The 19,231-nt window shown below is 36.9% G+C and overlaps 1 pseudogene; it reads right to left on the minus strand.

The window, feature by feature from the left end:
• Positions 1–17,734: 17,734 nt before the first annotated feature.
• Positions 17,735–18,701, minus strand: LOC143666711 (olfactory receptor 8I2-like; annotated as a pseudogene).
• Between the last annotated feature and the right edge of the window lie 530 nt (positions 18,702–19,231).

A 19,231-nucleotide genomic window follows, 5' to 3' on the forward strand; every position in this document is an offset into this window, starting at 1 on the left:
TACTTATATTTCACATTTTGGTAAAATGCAGTATGTCCATATTATCATAGACACTTGTTCTCATTTCATCTGGGCTAATGCACAATCTGGAGAGCATTTCTGCCATGTCAGATCACACTTACTTAATGTCTTTGCTGTTGAGGGATGCCCTCAATCTATTAAAATGGACAATGGTCCTGCTTATACAGGAAAACAATTTCATAAATTTTGCACTACTTTTAATATTACTCATATCACAGAAATTCCACATAATCCCTCTGGGCAATGAATTATTGAATGAACAAACTGGATGCTAAAGTCTATGTTCATAAAACAAAAAGGGGGAGATCAAGAGAATGATGTTGTGAAAATAAGTACACCAAAAGATCAATTAGCAAAAGCACTGGTTACTTTAAAATTTTTAAACATTTATGATAATTCATCACAGACTCTTGCAGAACAACATTTTAGTAATTTGGAAAAGAAAAATGATACAATCCAAACAGAACTGCAACTGCAGCTGATCTGTTGGAAAGATGTTAAAGATGAGTTATGGAAACCAGGCATGATAAAGGTGTTGGGTAGGGGATTTGCTGTTGTCATTGCAGATGACAGAACATTGGTTTGGATTCCCTCAAAGAGAATAAAACCCAGACATACCAACCTGGATGAAAACAACTAAATGGGTAATGAATATTATAGGACATATAACTTTAATTACTGAAGGACAGGGACATAGTCATACTTTTGTGTTTATATTCCTAACCCACCTTTGCTGCAGGCCCTAACATGGGCAGATCCAACTTTACCAAAATATCTGAATACTAGTTTAGGATTCCCACATCCAGTAGTCTCTAGACTTCCAAAACTACTTAAGGAAGAAGAAAAATGGTATCAAATTTAACTTTTCCATTTTTAGGAAGACCCATATGCATAACTCTATGGAAACAAATGATATTTGCCTGTTAGATGGGAAAAAAACAAATGGTATTTGCCTGTTAGATGGGGAAAAAAGTTGGAATGGATGGCAGTTATGTCATATGGATTGAGAAGTTATCATAATTAATGATTCCTATGGAATTGTAAGAGATGCAGCCCCTGTGGGGTCTCCTATGTCTAACTTGAAGATAACTGAGAATATATGGACAGGCAAGCTAAATCAGAGTTTAATACATGGAGGATGATTTGTGCCAAATTCATGGGATGATAAATATAACATTAGTCAAAGAAATTGACAGAAAATTTTCTTAGGACTGAGACCAATTTTTATAGTAAATTCTAGTAACTATAACTTCTCTTTCAATAGCAGTGATAAACACTATATGAAAATATGTACTAGAGATCCATATATATTTGTGAAAGGTCATATGCATATAAGAACTCAAACTTCTAATTGTGAGAATTATTCTCTATTCACTTGTCTCCAAGCATTTATGTTGCAGGAAAATGAGACTATTATAGCAGCAAGGAGAAGAGGTATTTGGCTGCCAGTGCAGATGTCAAGATCTTTGAAATCCTCTCCAGAAACACATATACTGATCCATTTGGCAACAGAATATCTAAAAAAGACTAAGAGGCTAATTGGACTCAATATTGCAGCTGTCATTGGAATCATTGGAAGTATCACAGTGGCTGCAGTCACTGGAACTGCATTGCATCAAACTATACAGACACAGCATTGTTAGAAAAATGCCAGTGAACTGTGGCATAGACAATCTCATATTGATGAGCAAATTAATAATAGACTATATGATATAGAGATAACATTGGTTCATATTGAGATCAAATGTATAATTTAAATTTTTTATGAAATTTGAAATGTGACTGGAATAAGAGCAATTTTTGTATTATCCCTTTCTGAAACAGGATGGAAAAAGATAAAAGAGACATCTTTTGGGGCTTTCAGATAGTTTCTTGATATCTTAGAGTTACAAAAAAGGGTATTAGAAATATCTCAGAATAATTTACATATAGCCTATGGAAATGATATTATACAATCACTTACTCAAGAGCTAAAAAATCTTAATCCTGTTTATTGGTGGAAAACTTCTCATTTTCTGCCAACATTGGGAATAGGAATTTTACTTTTCATACTATTTCTTTTCCTCTTAAGTGTCCTGAAGCACCATTTGCTATCTGTCATATTTTCTAATCATAAACACAAGCTCTCAATGTAATGTTTATAAAAGCTTTGAATTCCTCCCCTAAATAAGCTATAGCGTTTGGCTGGTAGTCAACAATGTGTAAGAGCCTTACTTCAGAGAATAAGGGCAACCTAAGAGAGGCACAGTCTCCATAGCTTTACAAAAAAGTGGGAAATGTAGGAGTTAAAAAGGTTATTGTTTAACCTAAAGCTTGCAAACTACAAGTCTATGAGGAAATGCAGACTTGAGCTTTCAGGCTCTGGAACTTCAATAGAAGCTGAGATATGCAGATAAAGCACAATGAGGTGTGGAAGTGACTTGCTTAAGGGAAATTAACATCCTAGCCTTAGAAGTATTTACTTCCTGGACCTTGTTTTTGCATTGTTTAGCTTTTGCATGCAAGCAACCTTTACCATCTTTCTTGCTAGTATATAATTTTGTATGTTGCTGGAAATAAACTTGTCTGAAGACTGATGTCTCCAGATCCCCTGATCCCAGTTTCTCTCTTGTTTTACTTTAACATTCCTTAGGGTCATAGCCGTGGCCAACAAAATTCCTTCCAAAATTATATTTCCCATCTATGTATATTGCTTGTGGGCTTGAATTCCATCAATTCCATATTTCTATATTCCTGTTATTATTTAGGTGAGGCCCACATGATATGTATATGTTTATGCTTATTTTTCTAATAATGTCCTGAATTCATTTGGTTTGAATCAGACTATTTAATATTGAGAATGATACTTAATAAAAGGTGGTGAAAAAGTTCCTTTCAACAGCCTCTGCTAGAAATTTGTAACCCTCAATTGTTTAATTTTACAAATTAAAATATGTAAACAATGTAAGGGCATATCTAGGATATGTAAACCATATAATTGCTGAGACAAAATATTTGTTCCCTTTCAGATAAATTGGTTTTAATTTCTCATTCATGCATTTTTGTTCTATCCTGAGCAAAATAAATCAACCTAAAATTTTTGCTTATATCCTGGTCAAATAGAAAGTTGTCTTGGAAATTACATCTCAGATGTTCCTGTAAAGAAGGATTTTATAAAACTTAACAGTAGCTAACTTTTCTTATGTAAAGAAGGATTTTATAAAGAAAAGAGTTATGGGCCCCATCAGGCTAAAACAACCCGGGACTTCCCAGGGGCGGTTATCTGCTGCCTTTGTTATGCAAGGTTTTCTGCTGCCTTGGTTATGCAAGGTTGTAACTGCCGGAGAAAGTTTATCTAAGAATGCAACTGAGAAGGTTGAGTAAGGGAGTTTTGCACGAGACAGCTGCTTCTTGCAAGAAGCAGCTCCCATGACTCATGCGCGAAAAATGTTCGTTATCTGCTTCTTGCAAAATGTTCGTTATCTACTTCCTGCATAAAGCAGAACCTGTAACTAATGTTCAACCCTCAAACCCCACACCCTTATCCTGGCCCTCAAAAGGCTTCCCAAAACCCAGGTTCGGGGCTCTCTGTTCCTGCGTGTTCAGTGAGCCCCACGCATGTGTGGTAAATAAACCCCTTGCGTGTTGCATGAGAGAACGTCTCTTGGAGTCTTCCTTTGCATGGCAAAACTCTCGAATTCTCGAATTCTTACATTTGGAGGTTCCACCGAGATCGGCTCTTCGTAAGGGGAGGCTCCAACAGCTCTTTCTCTCGGGGTAAGTGAGGCCTTTTTGTCTGAGGTGTGATCGCTTAGTCTGTCAGACTGGCAGTGACTGTCGGAGAGTCGCGTGAGCACTCCCCGACCGCAACCGGCAGACGTGTCCAGGGGTTGCAGGTCACTCTCCCGAGGGACGCCTCGGGATTGGGGGACCTCCGGGGACGCCTGGAGGCTTCCTACAGGGCCAACTCTGATTCTGTTTCCCTTCTGACAGGGGGAGACTCGATCAAAGTCATCAGGCCAGTCTGAGCTGTGTCTGAAACTGTGTAAACATGGTGTGCCGGCTCTGTGTGTGTCTGTCTGTATTCGTGTGTTAGGAATTGTTTTTGTTTTACCAAAGATGGGTCAGGGAACGTCGACTCCACTTTCTCTGACCTTAAGACACTGGTCTGAGGTCAGGGAAAGAGGTCAGAATCTATCTCTTATTGTAAAAAAGGCAAATGGCAGACCTTCTGCTCGGCTGAGTGGCCCTCTTTTAACATGGAATGGCCTCGTGAAGGAGCTTTTCATCTACCCTTGATTTGGGCCGTCAAGTCAGTCGTCTTCTGCCCTGACCCGTATGGCCACCCGGACCAGCAGCCCTACATCATGGTGTGGTAGGACCTGTGTGAAAACCCACCTCCATGGGTAAAGCCGTTTCTTACTCCTCTTGGTCAACATGACTCTCCCTCTGTACTTCCAATCAAGGAGCCGGGTCCTTCTCAAGCTCCAAAACTCTATCCTTCTTTGCCTCCTGCAGTCTTACCAGAATCCCAATCGGATCTACTCCTCTTCGACACAGGTCCTTCTTCCCCTCCTCCCTACCCTTCAGCTCCGGTACAGGACCCCCCTTCTCTCAGCTCACCTTCTCCCTCCTCTAGTTCTCTCTCCCCGCTCTCTTCCATTTCCTCTCCGCAGGTTCACCAAGAGATGATCCCAGATGAACCAGGACCGGCACATATTACACGAAGCAGACGAGCACAAAGCCCATCTGATGTGGCGGTCACTCTCCCCCTCAGACCGTACGGGCCTCCAATGGATGATAGACATGGAGGAGAAATGCCCTCTCTGCAATACTGGCCCTTTTTCCTCCTCTGACTTATATAACTGGAAAAATAATAACCCTCCTTTTTCCGAGGCTCCCACTAGGCTGACTGGATTGGTGGAATCCCTTATGTTCTCTCACCAGCCCACTTGGGATGATTGTCAACAACTCCTGGGGACTCTCTTCACCACGGAGGAGTGAGATCGGATCCTACTGGAAGCCAGGAAGCAAATTCCTGGACAAGACGGGAGACCCACCCAACTCCAGCATGTCATCGATGATCGGTTCCCACTGCGCCGCCCTAATTGGGACCCGAACACCTCCGAAGGTAGGGAGCATCTGTCCATCTATCGCCAGACTCTAGTAGCGGGTCTCCGAGCAGCCGCACACCGGCCCACCAATTTGGCCAAGGTAAGAGAGGTTATTCAGGGAGCGGACAAATCGCCCTCAGTCTTTTTAAAAAAAAAAACTAATGGAAGCATACCGTAGGTATACTCCCTTTGACCCTCAATCAGAGGATCAAAGAGCCTCAGTGGCCATGGCCTTTATCGGCCAATCAGCTCCAGACATTAGACGCAAGCTGCAGCGTTTAGACGGGTTGCAGGACCTAGCCTTGTGAGATTTAGTCAAAGAAGCTAAAAAAGTGTTTTATAAGAGAGAAACAGAGGAGGAAAAAGAACAAAGGAGAGAAAGAGAGATAGAGAAAAAAAATAGTAAGAGAAAAAAGAATAATACAGCTAATTAAGGACCAAATTAATTCTGCCCTAAGCAGGCCCATTCAAGTGCATTATCACCGGCTTCATCTCGCTAACCAAGGTATGAAACCAAAATATCTGACTGCTACCCACCCTCTTGGGTAAGAATCCCCACTCCTACGGGAGCAGCATACAACTCGAAAATATGCTTCTAGCTTATGCTATGATTGGTACCGCTGGGTGCAAGGCAAAGCACTGCAAAGGAGGGCCAAAACAATTAAAGGCCATTTTCGAGCTCCTTGAGAAGTATGCCTCATCTTGCATAGAGGTTCACTCTGCAAAAATTCCTCTCCCCAGAAAAACAGAGCCACAAACAACCTGGGGGATGAGGCCTCTACTTCCCCCAGCAAAGGTTAATGCCAAAAGAATGCTGGATCAGCATTCTTCCTCCATCCTTTAAAAAAAAAAAAAAAAAACAAAGGGAGGAAATGTTGGGGATAATTAAAATAGCATGTATAAAATCCACCCTCAGCGATGCCGGAAACATGCAACATGGCCGCCAGGGCTGAAACAAAGAACTACCCATTGTCCACTGTGCTAGCCACCAAAGAGGCTCAGAACCAGTAACCATGGGTAATAGGCGAGCAGATAAAGAAGCAAAAGCGGTAGCATTAAGGGACCCTATAAACTTGGTCCTAATAACCAAAGGAAACCAGCAACCCCCTGAGACACTATCTGAGGTTACACCCCAAGGAGAGTCGGAAGCCCTAGCTTACATACAGCAGGTCCACCAGCTCACTCACCTGGGGACAGGGAAACTACAGCAGCTCCTGCAAAACCAGAGGGAATTGTACCCTCTGGCAGCCTCAAAAAGGAAAGAACTGGCAGATCACGTAGCCAGAGAGTGTCAGGCGTGTCAAATCGTAAATGCCTACCCCACCAAAGCTCCTAAAAAAAAAAAAAAAAAAAAAAGACTAAGGGGAACTCGACCTGGGCAGTTCTGGGAAGTCGACTTTACTGAAATTAAACCTGCAAAATATGGACTTAAATACTTACTAGTTTTTATAGACACCTTTTCAGGATGGGTTAAAGCCTACCCAACTAAGAGAGAAATGGCCCAGGTCGTAGTCAAGAAAATTATGGAAAAATTTTTCCCCGGTTCGGTCTACCAAAGTTAATAGGGTCAGATAACGGACCCGCATTTGTAGCCCAGGTAAGTCAGGGTGTGGCCAAGATATTGGGGATTGATTGGAAATTGCATTGCGCATACAGACCCCAAAGCTCAGGACAGGTAGAAAGAATGAACAGGACAATTAAAGAGACCCTAACCAAATTAGCTATAGAGACTGGCTTGAAAGATTGGACCATGCTCCTGCCTTATGCCCTGTTCAGGGCCCGGAATACCCCCCCTGCTCTCATGTGTAATCTAACCCCTTATGAAATCTTGTATGGAGCGCCACCTCCAGTCAAAGACATGTCCTCCATTCTAGAGATTAATAGTTCCCTCCATACCCCCTTGCTTGACAGGCTGCGAGCCTTGCAAAAAGCCCAGCGGTTCCTGTGGCAGCAGCTCTCCACCTCCTTCCAGCCAGGAGATAACAGAATTCCACATCAATATCAGGTGGGAGACTTCGTCTATGTCCGCCGCCACCAGGTACAGACTCTTGAACCTCGCTGGAAAAGACCGTATCAGGTACTCTTGACCACCCCCACCGCAGTCAAGGTCGATGGCATCGCATCCTGGATCCATGCGTCTCATCTCAAACCTGCGCCTTCGCCCTCTGGGTCCCAATGGAAACTGGAAAGGACTGACAATCCTCTCAAGCTGTGGGTTCGTAGGGTTACTACTCCTTCTCCTCCTTCCCCTAGGGGAACCCAATTCCAACCCGCATAAGCCTTGGAAATAAACAATAACCAGATGGGATGATGGGAAGACTATAAAAACTTGGGAGGGAGCAGGGGAGCCTTCTTTTCTAGGGACCCCTTGTAATCTTACCACTCTGGGGAATGAGCCCTGTTGCGACATGACCCCCATCTACCTATGTCCCGCATCCAATCAGGGAAAAAGTTACTGTAACAGCCCAGGACACTATTATGTCTTGCGACTGGGACAGCGACCATAAACTCACCCTGTCTGAGGTTACGGGACAAGGAACTTGTATAGGTAACCCTCCTCCCCACATTAAAATCTTATGTGCCACCATTAATCAAACCCAAGATAATGATAAATTCCTTCAACCTCCCCCAGGTTTAAAGTGGGCATGTAACACTGGAATTACCCCTTGTGTATCTACAAAGGTTTTTAACAACTCTGTCAACTATTGTGTGTTGGTTTCTATATACCCCCGAATTCTCTATCATTCAGGGACAGAATTAGAAACTATACTATTAAGCCAAACCAGATACAGAAGGGAACCAATCTCAATAACCCTGGCAGTTCTTATGGGGGTAACCGCTGCTGCCGGTATAGGCACAGGGACTGCTGCCATTGTACATAGCAATCAACAAACCAGTCAATTACAGGCCACGATAGATCAAGACAAACGAAATAAAGAGATCTGTCTCAGCCCTTCAGAACTCTATAACCTCCCTTTCAGAAGTAGTTCTGCAAAATAGGCGAGGACTTAACTTACTTTTCCTTAAAGAGGGGGGACTATGTGCAGCTTTAAAAGAACAGTGCTGTTTCTATGCGGATCACTCTGGTGTTGTTAAAAAGTCCATGACAAAACTCAGAGAGCGCCTTCATGAAAGACAAAAAGAATGAGAGGTGCAACAGGGGTGGTTTGAATCTTGGTTTACTAAGTCCCCCTGGTTAACAACGCTATTATCTGCTCTCGCTGGGCCTTTAATTGTGTTACTTTTAATAATAATAACTATAGGACCATATATTCTAAATAGAATTATACAGTTTTTACAGAGGCAGATTGGAAATGTCAAATTAATGCTCATCAGACAACAGTACTCAGTATTAAATAACCCAGAAAATCTCTAAGATTAGAGATATGTACAAAAAGGAGTGGGGAATGTAAAGAAGGATTTTATAAAACTTAACAGTAGCTAACTTTTCTTATGTAAAGAAGGATTTTATAAAGAAAAGAGTTATGGGCCCCATCAGGCTAAAACAACCCGGGACTTCCCAGGGGCGGTTATCTGCTGCCTTTGTTATGCAAGGTTTTCTGCTGCCTTGGTTATGCAAGGTTGTAACTGCCGGAGAAAGTTTATCTAAGAATGCAACTGAGAAGGTTGAGTAAGGGAGTTTTGCACGAGACAGCTGCTTCTTGCAAGAAGCAGCTCCCATGACTCATGCGCGAAAAATGTTCATTATCTGCTTCTTGCAAAATGTTCGTTATCTACTTCCTGCATAAAGCAGAACCTGTAACTAATGTTCAACCCTCAAACCCCACACCCTTATCCTGGCCCTCAAAAGGCTTCCCAAAACCCAGGTTCGGGGCTCTCTGTTCCTGCGTGTTCAGTGAGCCCCACGCATGTGTGGTAAATAAACCCCTTGCGTGTTGCATGAGAGAACGTCTCTTGGAGTCTTCCTTTGCATGGCAAAACTCTCGAATTCTCGAATTCTTACATTCCCAGGAGCTCCTGTGAACACAGGCAGTGCATAGTGCCCCTTACCTTTCAACCTGAAAATGCCATAGCACCTCTTATATTGAGGATTGCTGACAATGCAATATTTGATCATCCCTGGGACCAAGTTCAAAAGAAGATTGCTTGGCATCATTCCAAGTACAAAGGTTCAAGGAGAAATGTATTCATGTTAGGTTCATTACAGAGTGTTGCCTTCCCCTTAGAAGCCACATGATTTTGAGAATGATTGTTTGCTATTACTTTGTAATGCTCTACATTTTTGAATGTGTAACAGTGAAGGTATTTCTAGAGAAATACTTAATTACTCTGTGGCAGAAAGACTAGCTCATTAATCACCATGGATAGACTATCACATTTTTCACAATGAAATTTTTTCATAATCAAAAAGTTTGATCTACCTGAGAAGTAATCATAATTCATTACACAAATATTAAATACAAAAAATTCAAAGAAGAAAATAAAAGTCATTTGTAATTGTTGTTAATCTTTGATTGTATTTTCTTCCAATTGTTTCCTGCCCGCATTCAGTGTTCACTTATTTGTACACCTATGTATTTGTATCATTTTATCACATTATATTTTCAGTGACTTATTCTGATTTTATCACTAAATAATTATGATGAACCTTGACTTAAGTTAAAATAGCCTTTTGTAAAACCCACTGTTTCACATATTCTGCATTGGGTTGGTGCCCCATCACTCACTTGCCTTTATGACTATGTACCTGCTGACGAATGGGTGTTTTTGAGGCATGAAATGGCAAACATGGAGCAGTCTTTGTTCTGGGTTGGCCAAGTCACCTTATTCATTTATACAGCAGATGTAATTTTGCATTCATATATAACAATATGTTTGCAATGTTTTTATAATATAGTATACTTGGGTTTATTTTATTAAAAGAAAAATGAGCAAAAAGTAAAAGCAAATGTTGAAATTCTTAGTTTTTTATTTATTAAATGTCTAAAGCTCACCTTCTCTAAACATATCAAATTAAAATGTTGTTCTGTAAATTTTGTATTAATTAATAGTAGTGAAATCAACTTTTATGTAGATTTAGAAGTAACTCTTACAGGAAAAGCTAGACTTTCACACTTAAGACATTCAAGAGAGAATTTACTGTTGTGGATAAAGAAGTTAGAAAATAATACAAGATAAAGTTTTGGAAATTCAATTTTTCTTCTCAGCAAAAATTTGGTGATGCTGAGACAAGTTTATTTGGAGACTAAAATACCAGCTGGAATTGTTTGTCAGAATTAATCTTGGTTTAAGCCAAATGTGAGTGAAAAGGTGATTTTCTATGATAATGCCAACTTAAAAGCTAGATCTTACTCTTTGCAAAATCACTATTAATTTTTTTCCAAGGTTGAAATTAATTTTTATAACTATTAAGTATATTCTTAAGTAATATAAATAAATGTTGAAGAAAGATAATTCACACAAGTAATTTTATGACTTTTTAAATTTTATTGCTTAATCCTTATTTTCTGGATTCTAGCAGAACATCTCTAATAATAACATAATTTATTGGAAGATCAGGAATGAGAAACAGAAAGGATACTTAAATTCCTTGTCCCAAATGACAACAGAAAGTTATCATTTTATCCCTAACAATTACCCAGTTAGATTATTTTAAAAGTTTCTGTTGCTTCACTTTTTTTTTTGCCAAGGTTTGAGTCATGTGTTTTGAAGCTCTCATTTCTTTCTTATAAACTGGCTATATTGTTATTTTATACAATCCATCATATCTCTGGAATTTAGAAACCTTCTTTGTCAATAATATAGTCAAATAATGTTTATGTACTTATAGTCACAAGATATATATGTATTCATCCTTGTGCTTTTCACCTGTCTCATAAATATTGCATAATTTGTTCTTAATTTTTAGTTAATACTTAATAACTCTGCCTTTAATTGGAGTTTAGTCTATTCACATTTAAATTAGTTGTTGACATGCCATTTTCAATTTAAACTATCTGTTTTTGGTCATTTGATCCTTCTCTCCTGGATTTTTTTTTACGTTAATAAAAAATGTAATATCCAATTTTCTCTATTGGATTTTCAAAAACTCACCTTTTCCTATTATGTTGCTAATGATTATTCTAAGGGATAAGATTTACATTATTAAATTATTTTAGTGTATTTATAATTATACTACCTCAAATAAAGTGTAAGAATCCTGTGCTGATTTGAAGTTAGCCATGTTCTTTTCCTAATCCAATGTTATGGGGGCAGACCTATTGTTAAGGATGGGTCCTTTTGGCTGGGTCATTTCCATGGAGATGTGACCCAGTCAACTGTGCATGGAAGCTTTTGATTAGGTGTTTTCCATGGAGAGCTATCTCTGACCAATTAAGGTGGGTCTTAACCTGCTGAGAGTCTTTTAAGGGGGAGCCATTTTGGAAAAAAGCTCAGAGCTGACACGGACAGAGATATTAAGAGATACAGAATGAAAATTCCCCCAGGGAAGCTCCTTAAAACTAAAAGCCATAGGACCAGCACATGTCAGCCACTTGTCTCCCCAGCTGGCAGAGGTGTTCCAGATGCCACTGGCCTTTCTTGAGTCAAGACATCTTTCTCCGAATGCCTTGGTTTTGTCATTTTTAAGGTCTTAGAACTGTAAACTTCTGATATATTGCATTCCAGCAGTTTCAGCAAACTAAAATAAAACCTAAAACATTGTAATTCCATTTACTTCTGGTCATTTCTGCATTGCACCATTTATTTTACTCTCATATAAATTACAAACCTGAAAATACAATATTATTTTTGTCCTATATACTCAGTTGCCTTTTGCAGAATTTTTAAATATTTCCCATGCCAAGTGATCTTTGTGTCTTTTGGCAGATTTTTTTTCTGATCTTTAAAACTTTTTATTTTGAATATCATTCTCTATCATATCATAAACTTTTCTTCCAATATATTTTTTTTCATTCTGTAGAACTTCCTTGGCATTTCTTTTACTATAGGAATTTGGCAGTGAATTTTCTGAACTTTCATTTATATTAAATTTCTCTATATCACCCTTGCTTTTTCTTTCATCCTTGCTTTTAAAGAATATGTTTGCTATATTAAGAATTATTTTTCCTTTTGCCTTTAAATCCTTCTTAGATTTTTTTTCATCTTTTAGCCTTATGATTTCTGATTAGAAGTCAGCCATAATTGATATCATTTCCCACTGCAAGAAAAGTGTTCTTTCTGCCCTATGTGTCTGCTTTTAAGTATTTTTTACCTTTCCTATTTTGTAACTTGAGTATTATGTACCTTGGTACATAGCAATGTGGGGAGGTGCATGTCTGTCTGTCTTTCTGTCTGTGTGTCTGTGTGTTGGAATTGATTTTAATCTGCTTTGGTTTCTCAGAATTTCTTGGATCTGTAAATTGATGTTTTTCTTCAATTTTTTATAAAATTTCATCCATTTTTTCTTGATTTTTAATTCCTTCACTTGGGCTATGTGCTTGTTTAATTAGTTTCTCAATTCAAAAACATTGTATTGATCTGGTTTCATGTTTACTGATATATTATTCTTTGCCTCCAATCTGCAGTATAATCCTTACAGATAATTTTTCATTTCAGATATTTTTTACTTTCCATTCCAATCATTTTGAAAAATGTCTCTATTAATTGCTGTATTTATTACTATGGTTCACATTTTCTTGCAGTGTCATATGTTTAGTTGTCATTATATACTCCATTTTGTGAAAGAAATATTATAAAGGATTTGGATTATGTTGCCTTCCTTTAAAGTTTATCCAGCTTTGTATTGGCAGGGAGTAAATTGCTGAAAGTGCCTTTTGAACCTCTCTGATTTATTTTATTATTTAATAAGAAGGATCTGTTTGGTTTTCTCCTTAATCTTAAGGTACCGCCCTCACTCTCAGACATGGTTCTTTCTTCTAATCTATGACGTCTTTTTTTGCCTCAACTTCATGCCTGAGTCAATCATAGACATTCTTCCCATGACTGGGCCATAATTCCAATTTATCCCAACCCTTGTTTAACTCTGTAGTCATGTTCTCCTCTTAGTTCAGGAGCATCTCTTGGCTAAACATTTGTAGTCCCTGCCTTAAATGTTCTACTTCTTCAGCTGCTAGAACTCTGATTTCTGTCTTTTCAGGTCTGCAAGATCAGTCTTTACTTCCTTGCTCAGCATTATAGAAAGACAGGTTGAGTATAATGTTTTTCTCAGATAATTCCAAAATCTCATGAATAATGATCTTTGTTGCCTGTTGTCCAATGCCTGAAAGCAATTGCCATGTGCAGTTTGTCTGGATTACAGTTATTTGTGTGCTATGGAATTTCTCGTGCAACTTACTTTTACATAGCAGAAGCTGAAGTCTGATGAGAAATTTTAAAACTCTTCTGATTTGAATGATGGCACAGTTTTCTGTCATAGAGCACACCATTATCTTCTTATGTTTTGGTTTCACTTTTTCCTCCCTGTTCTCATAGGTAATTCTTCTTGTTTTTTTTTTTTTTTTTGCTTGGGAGGAAGAGTATTAAATAATTTTTCTATGGTTCTATTCCTCTCTTTTTTTTAGATAAATGCAATTCAATTTTTGCTTTTTAAATCATTAATGCTATTATAGTTTCTTCATTTTTGTTCTCTCCACTTTCTTCGGGGGTTGGACTGGCTGTTATTTCTCTAGCTAATTCATATAACTGTGTTACCTATATTTTTTACCTGATTAAGAATACAGGAATTTAATATTTCCACATTCATTTCATCACAACTTTACTTTTATCTTAAATTCAATGTTATGAATATATATTTATGTTGTTATTCATTATATAAATAGTCTAGAATCAAATTTTTATATCTCATTTGACTAAAGATATAGCTGCACTTTTAATTTTCATGATTAACAGCCTTCTTCAAAAATTTGAATATTATTTTTAAATTAAAATGCATTTTGTAAGAAAATGTATCTACTTTAAACTGTGGAAATTTATTGAAATATATGGACTGATTTTGATCAGTTCATCTAAATAATTCATAAATGCCAAGAAACTAAATTGTGAATGTTCATATTCAATTTTAGCTTCCCAATTTTGTTCAGATATTAAAATTCTGTCATGTGTTTTACTTGTTAGGTTAATTACATACTGGATGAATTATATTCCAGCTTGCCACTGCATTTTATTCATTTATTTAGTAAATATTCTATTGAAATCCTACAATGTACCAGACACTGTCTACACAGTATTGTAAAAGAATAAATGGTCTTTGGTCTGTCTGTTCTAGTGAAAAGAAAAATCAGAAACATATACAAAAATAAGTGATATGCTATGTTAGAATGTGAAAAGTGTTATTTAAAATAAGAAATAAAAATAAGATAGGATAATGAATGAGACACTTTTCCACAGGTGGCAAGAGGAACCAACTGGAAATGGAGTGGTCAGGGCAGGTCTCAATAAAAATTAAGCATTTGATCAAGGACTTGAAGAAGGGAAGAATTAGCCATGCAGGTACATGAGAAGAAAGTTTTCCCAACAGGGGGGTGTCAGTGCAATGGCCCTGTGGAGAGGGTGGGCTGTGCAGGTGAGTGACAGTGAGGAGGTCTAATAAGAGTGACCTAGAATGACATTCTCTTGGTGGGTGGGGGTGGGGGTGGGGTAAATGGTGAAGAATATGTTAGTTGGTGGCAATGAGTGCTACAGAGAAAAGCTAAGTGGTGAGTGTGCATGAAGACTGTGGGCTTGCTCTCTTAAAACTTAATTTTCAGAAAATCTTCCGTGATAATGTCACATTTGTGCTACATGAAAGAAGTGAAGTAGAGATCTATAAAAATACACAGAGTATATGAGGTGCAAATAAATGGAATGGTGAAAACAGGGATATATAAAATTAGTCACTTTGTGTCCTTTTATTTTAATGTTTTGAACCACTGTATCTGAGTAAAATTTGCATAAGAAATATCTTATGTTGGATTTAGTATTTTGATTTACTCTCATAATCCTTGTCATTTTAGAGGAATTTATTCCACCTAGTAAATATAAACAATATAAAGTTACTTTTTACAAATATATTTATCTTTTACTGCAGTAATATTTCTGCTTCTTCATTAAAATACATTTTTTTTTCTTTTACCCCCTTTCTTATATGTTGTCTTTAGGTATTTTTAGATAGCTTCTCTATCCACCCTCCTCACCTCTTACATATTCTGAAAGGCAAATTTCCTATGCAAAATCCTAACTTATTCTTTACTACTTTCTCTAATTATCAACTAATGTTCTTGAGTTCATTTTTAAATGGACCCTTAATTGTTATATATGGAATTAAGAGTACATCTGAATCTATATCATATCAACAAGTTAATTTCATTCCATTTATTTTATTCTCATCAGATATTATGTTTTGGGGGAAGTTTTAAGTTGATATAAAAGTATCTTAAACTGAACAAAAATAGGTATCTTCATTTTGAAGCCTGATACATCAAACATGTTTTAAAATGAGTGTTTTTTCTCAGCATATTAAAAAGGAAAATATGTCTGGAAAATTTCAGACATAATGTTTAGTCCTGTGGACATAGTCCCAACATTATGTGGTTGAAAATATGTATGGAAGAGACAATAGCCTTGAGTGAGTCAGGTGAGAGAAAGAGGAGTGGCAAAGAAATTCATGACTCATTCTTGAAACATGGGTATTTCTGGGTGCTAAAGGCAAGGTACAGAGAAAGCAGAAAGAAAAGAGAATGTGATGTCTATCAGAGACACAGAAACAGGTATGAAGAGAATTCTGAGAAGTGTAAATATGGACATTTAAGCAATTTGGACAAGCAAAATATACTACTACATCTTATAATGGACAAGTAATATGTGGCACATTTTTTTCTCCTGGAATTACAACCAGCAGAAAACATTAATAATCTCAAAATAATAACACAATATATCATTTTATTAGTATTAAATATAGACATATTCAAGCTAATTGAAATTATCCATAGACAAATACCTTTTCAATGCAATTGCAGAAAAACAAAACATAAAAATTAGAAACAGGATAAATAGAAATAAACTGTGGAAGTGATGTTGTTTTTTTTATAATTATTTTTAAGTGAACATTGTATTTAGAAGGAATAATTGCAAATCACTGGTAGGAAAAAAGTAGTTCAGAAAATATAATCAATTTAATAATTCTCAACAACAATTTTGAAAAATCTTCACAGTAACCAATCTTAATCAGATAATATTATTGGAAAGAAAAAATATATTCTCTTAATGAAAAGAAGTGAGTGAATTAATAAACAGAAGCCTCAATATATTCCTGCAATAATGCTCAAACATTTCATAAGATGTCCATTATATTAGAACAGTTTATAATATAAAATATTATATTGTACAATGAAATTTGCTGGAACTAGACTACTAATATAAGAGAAAATGCACTTGCATATATTCATATATTACATACTCACATGCACAGATCTCATCATATGAGCTACCTCTACTCACACATAGAATCCTATAAAGAAGATATGAAAACTTCCTACCCAGTTGACTCCAATTATGTGAAGTCATACATACAAAGTATAACTCTTTTACTCTTATTTCTGTATCTGACTCCTTTGGAAAAGACATCATTCAAGAAGGAATATATTTGTAAATTAGTATGCTATATAATATATACATAAGAAATACTTGGAAAATAATTCTAAAAATAAACTTTTCATCTAAAGTAGTATTTTCTGAATCTCAATAGGTATATGGCTGTTCATTTCCAAACACCAATGAAAAATATAAACAATAGCATCCTTGGCCTTAAATTATCACTGGGCTTTCACAAGCTTGGGGAAAAACAAAGAATACTATCATTAATTAGCATGCAGGTACAAATTAATGCATCTATAAACACAACCTCACACATACCAAAATGCAAACAATATTTACTTGCATATTTTATATATGACACTTTGCTAGATGCTGTGAAGTACAAATAAGAATAAGCAATCCTTTCTCAAGAATCTTAGTCTTACTGGAGAGAGGAATATTATATACACACACATTTCATCTTAAAGGAACCTCACCAAATTAGTCTTTCATTCTTTTCAACATATGTCTTAAATATGATGTCCCAACTTATTTTCCTGACTGCTACAAATGACATTAAAGGCAGTACCAAAGGATTTTGTAGCAATGTCTGATAGGTCATTCATCTGGGATTACATTAAAAAATATTCAGCCCTACAATTCTCCCTTTATGGAATGAAAAGACTTTTTTTCCTTTTATCACTGTAGATTAAGTATTTCCGGAGGTTTTCTTCCAAATTTGGAGAACAAGTATCTCTCTATACATTCCTAAACTAGTGGAGAAAATATGATACAGCTAGTGCTTCATTTCCCTACACACAAACACGCAAACACATACACACACACACATACACACACTTTTTAAAATTAGATCTTAGACCTTAGACCTTGGTTACTTGGAAATTGTACTCTGTCTTTTTTAATGGAGAACATATTCTACCTCATAAGCATATCATTTTTCTACAAAAACAAAAATAAAAATTATGTTTAAGTAAAGATAAATGATCAAAATATTAACTATCTTAGCAAAATCGTTCCACATCAACAACAGATTTCTCTATATTACTCAATGGCCCCATTAGTGCTTGAATCTCACTGAACTGATCTTTTCACTGGTGCTTATATTTACTTTTATTAGTTCTGTGCTCTGGAAACAGTTTTCTATTTATGACCTTAGAAAAACATTTTTCACATGTTTCTTCTTCAGACTGTAGATCAGAGGTTTCAGCTTTGGAATGACAATGCTATAGAACGCAGATTCCACCTGTGCATGGGTCAAGGAGGATGTGTATCAGGCTATAAATATGTGAAAATCAGGGACCCTTGGAAAATGGTTATACTCAGGAGGTGGGACGCACAGGTGGGGAAAGTTTTCCACCTGCCCCTTGCAGACTGATCCTAAATGGCCAAGATGATGGCACTGTAAGTGATTGTGATGATGAGAAGATAACTCATCAGGGTGAAATCAGCTAAAACAAAGATCAACAACTCTGTGCCAGATGCACCTATGTGGGAGAAGGCCAAAATAACTGATATGTCACAGAAAAATGATTGATACTAGAATCACAGGCACTAAACCACTTATCACATAAATGCATATCAAAGAATTTGTGAAGCCTAACACATATGGCATTATTCCCAGAAAAATGCACACTTTCTCAGTTATGGCTACTGAATAGAGTAAGGGATTGCAGATTGCTATATGGCAGTGATAGGCCATTAATCTCAGAAAAAAAAACAACTCACTATACACCAAACCAAAAATAAAAAGTACATTTGGGCAAAGCAGCCAACAAAAGAGATGGTTTTATGATGAGATTGGAAACTGACCGGTGTCTTGGGTATCACAGTAGAGAAATAAAATATGTCAATGAATGATAAATTGCTAAGGAAAAAATAAATATGTATGTGAAGCTGAGAATCAATTCCAATTAACACTATTAATCCAAGTTTCCTTGAAACAGTGAACAGGTAAATGAAGAGGAACAACAAGAAAAGGCTGACTTGTAGTTCAGGGGGGTCTGCAAATCCAAAGAGGATGAAGAGCACCTCCTCACTGAAGTTGAACCCAGCCATTTATTCTAACTCAGGCCTTTGGCTAAGCTGTTGAATAGCAAGAACAAAATTCAGAGAGCGATTCAAGCCTAAAGACGTACTAATCACTGAGCACTTGAACTCAAATAATGAGAATAGCATAGAGCAATTATTTAATGGTCTAAGGTGTGTTGATAATTTATACAAGATTTCCATTTTTTTACAGAATTGACAAACACTAAGTTCACAATTGTCTGAAATCTGTAGCACGTTTTAGAAAAGTACATATTTGAAATACATGAAGAGATTTCTACTTACACTATCTTTTACCCTCATCTATTATTGGATTGAAAATAATTTACTTCTGATACTCTTAGAAAATATAAAGCTCATTTTGGAAAGTCAATGTGTTAGTTTGTAATTTGCTGGAATGCAATATGCCAGAAGTGGAATGGCTTTTAAAAGGGGAATTTAATAGGTTAATGGTTACAGTTTTAAGTCTATAAAATCACCCAAACTAAGGCATCCAGGGAAAAATACCTTAATCCAAGGAAGGCCAATGGGTTAGGTAC

This window comes from Tamandua tetradactyla, chromosome 23 (genome assembly GCF_023851605.1).
Source record: "Tamandua tetradactyla isolate mTamTet1 chromosome 23, mTamTet1.pri, whole genome shotgun sequence".
In the NCBI taxonomy this organism is placed as follows: Eukaryota; Metazoa; Chordata; class Mammalia; order Pilosa; family Myrmecophagidae; genus Tamandua; species Tamandua tetradactyla.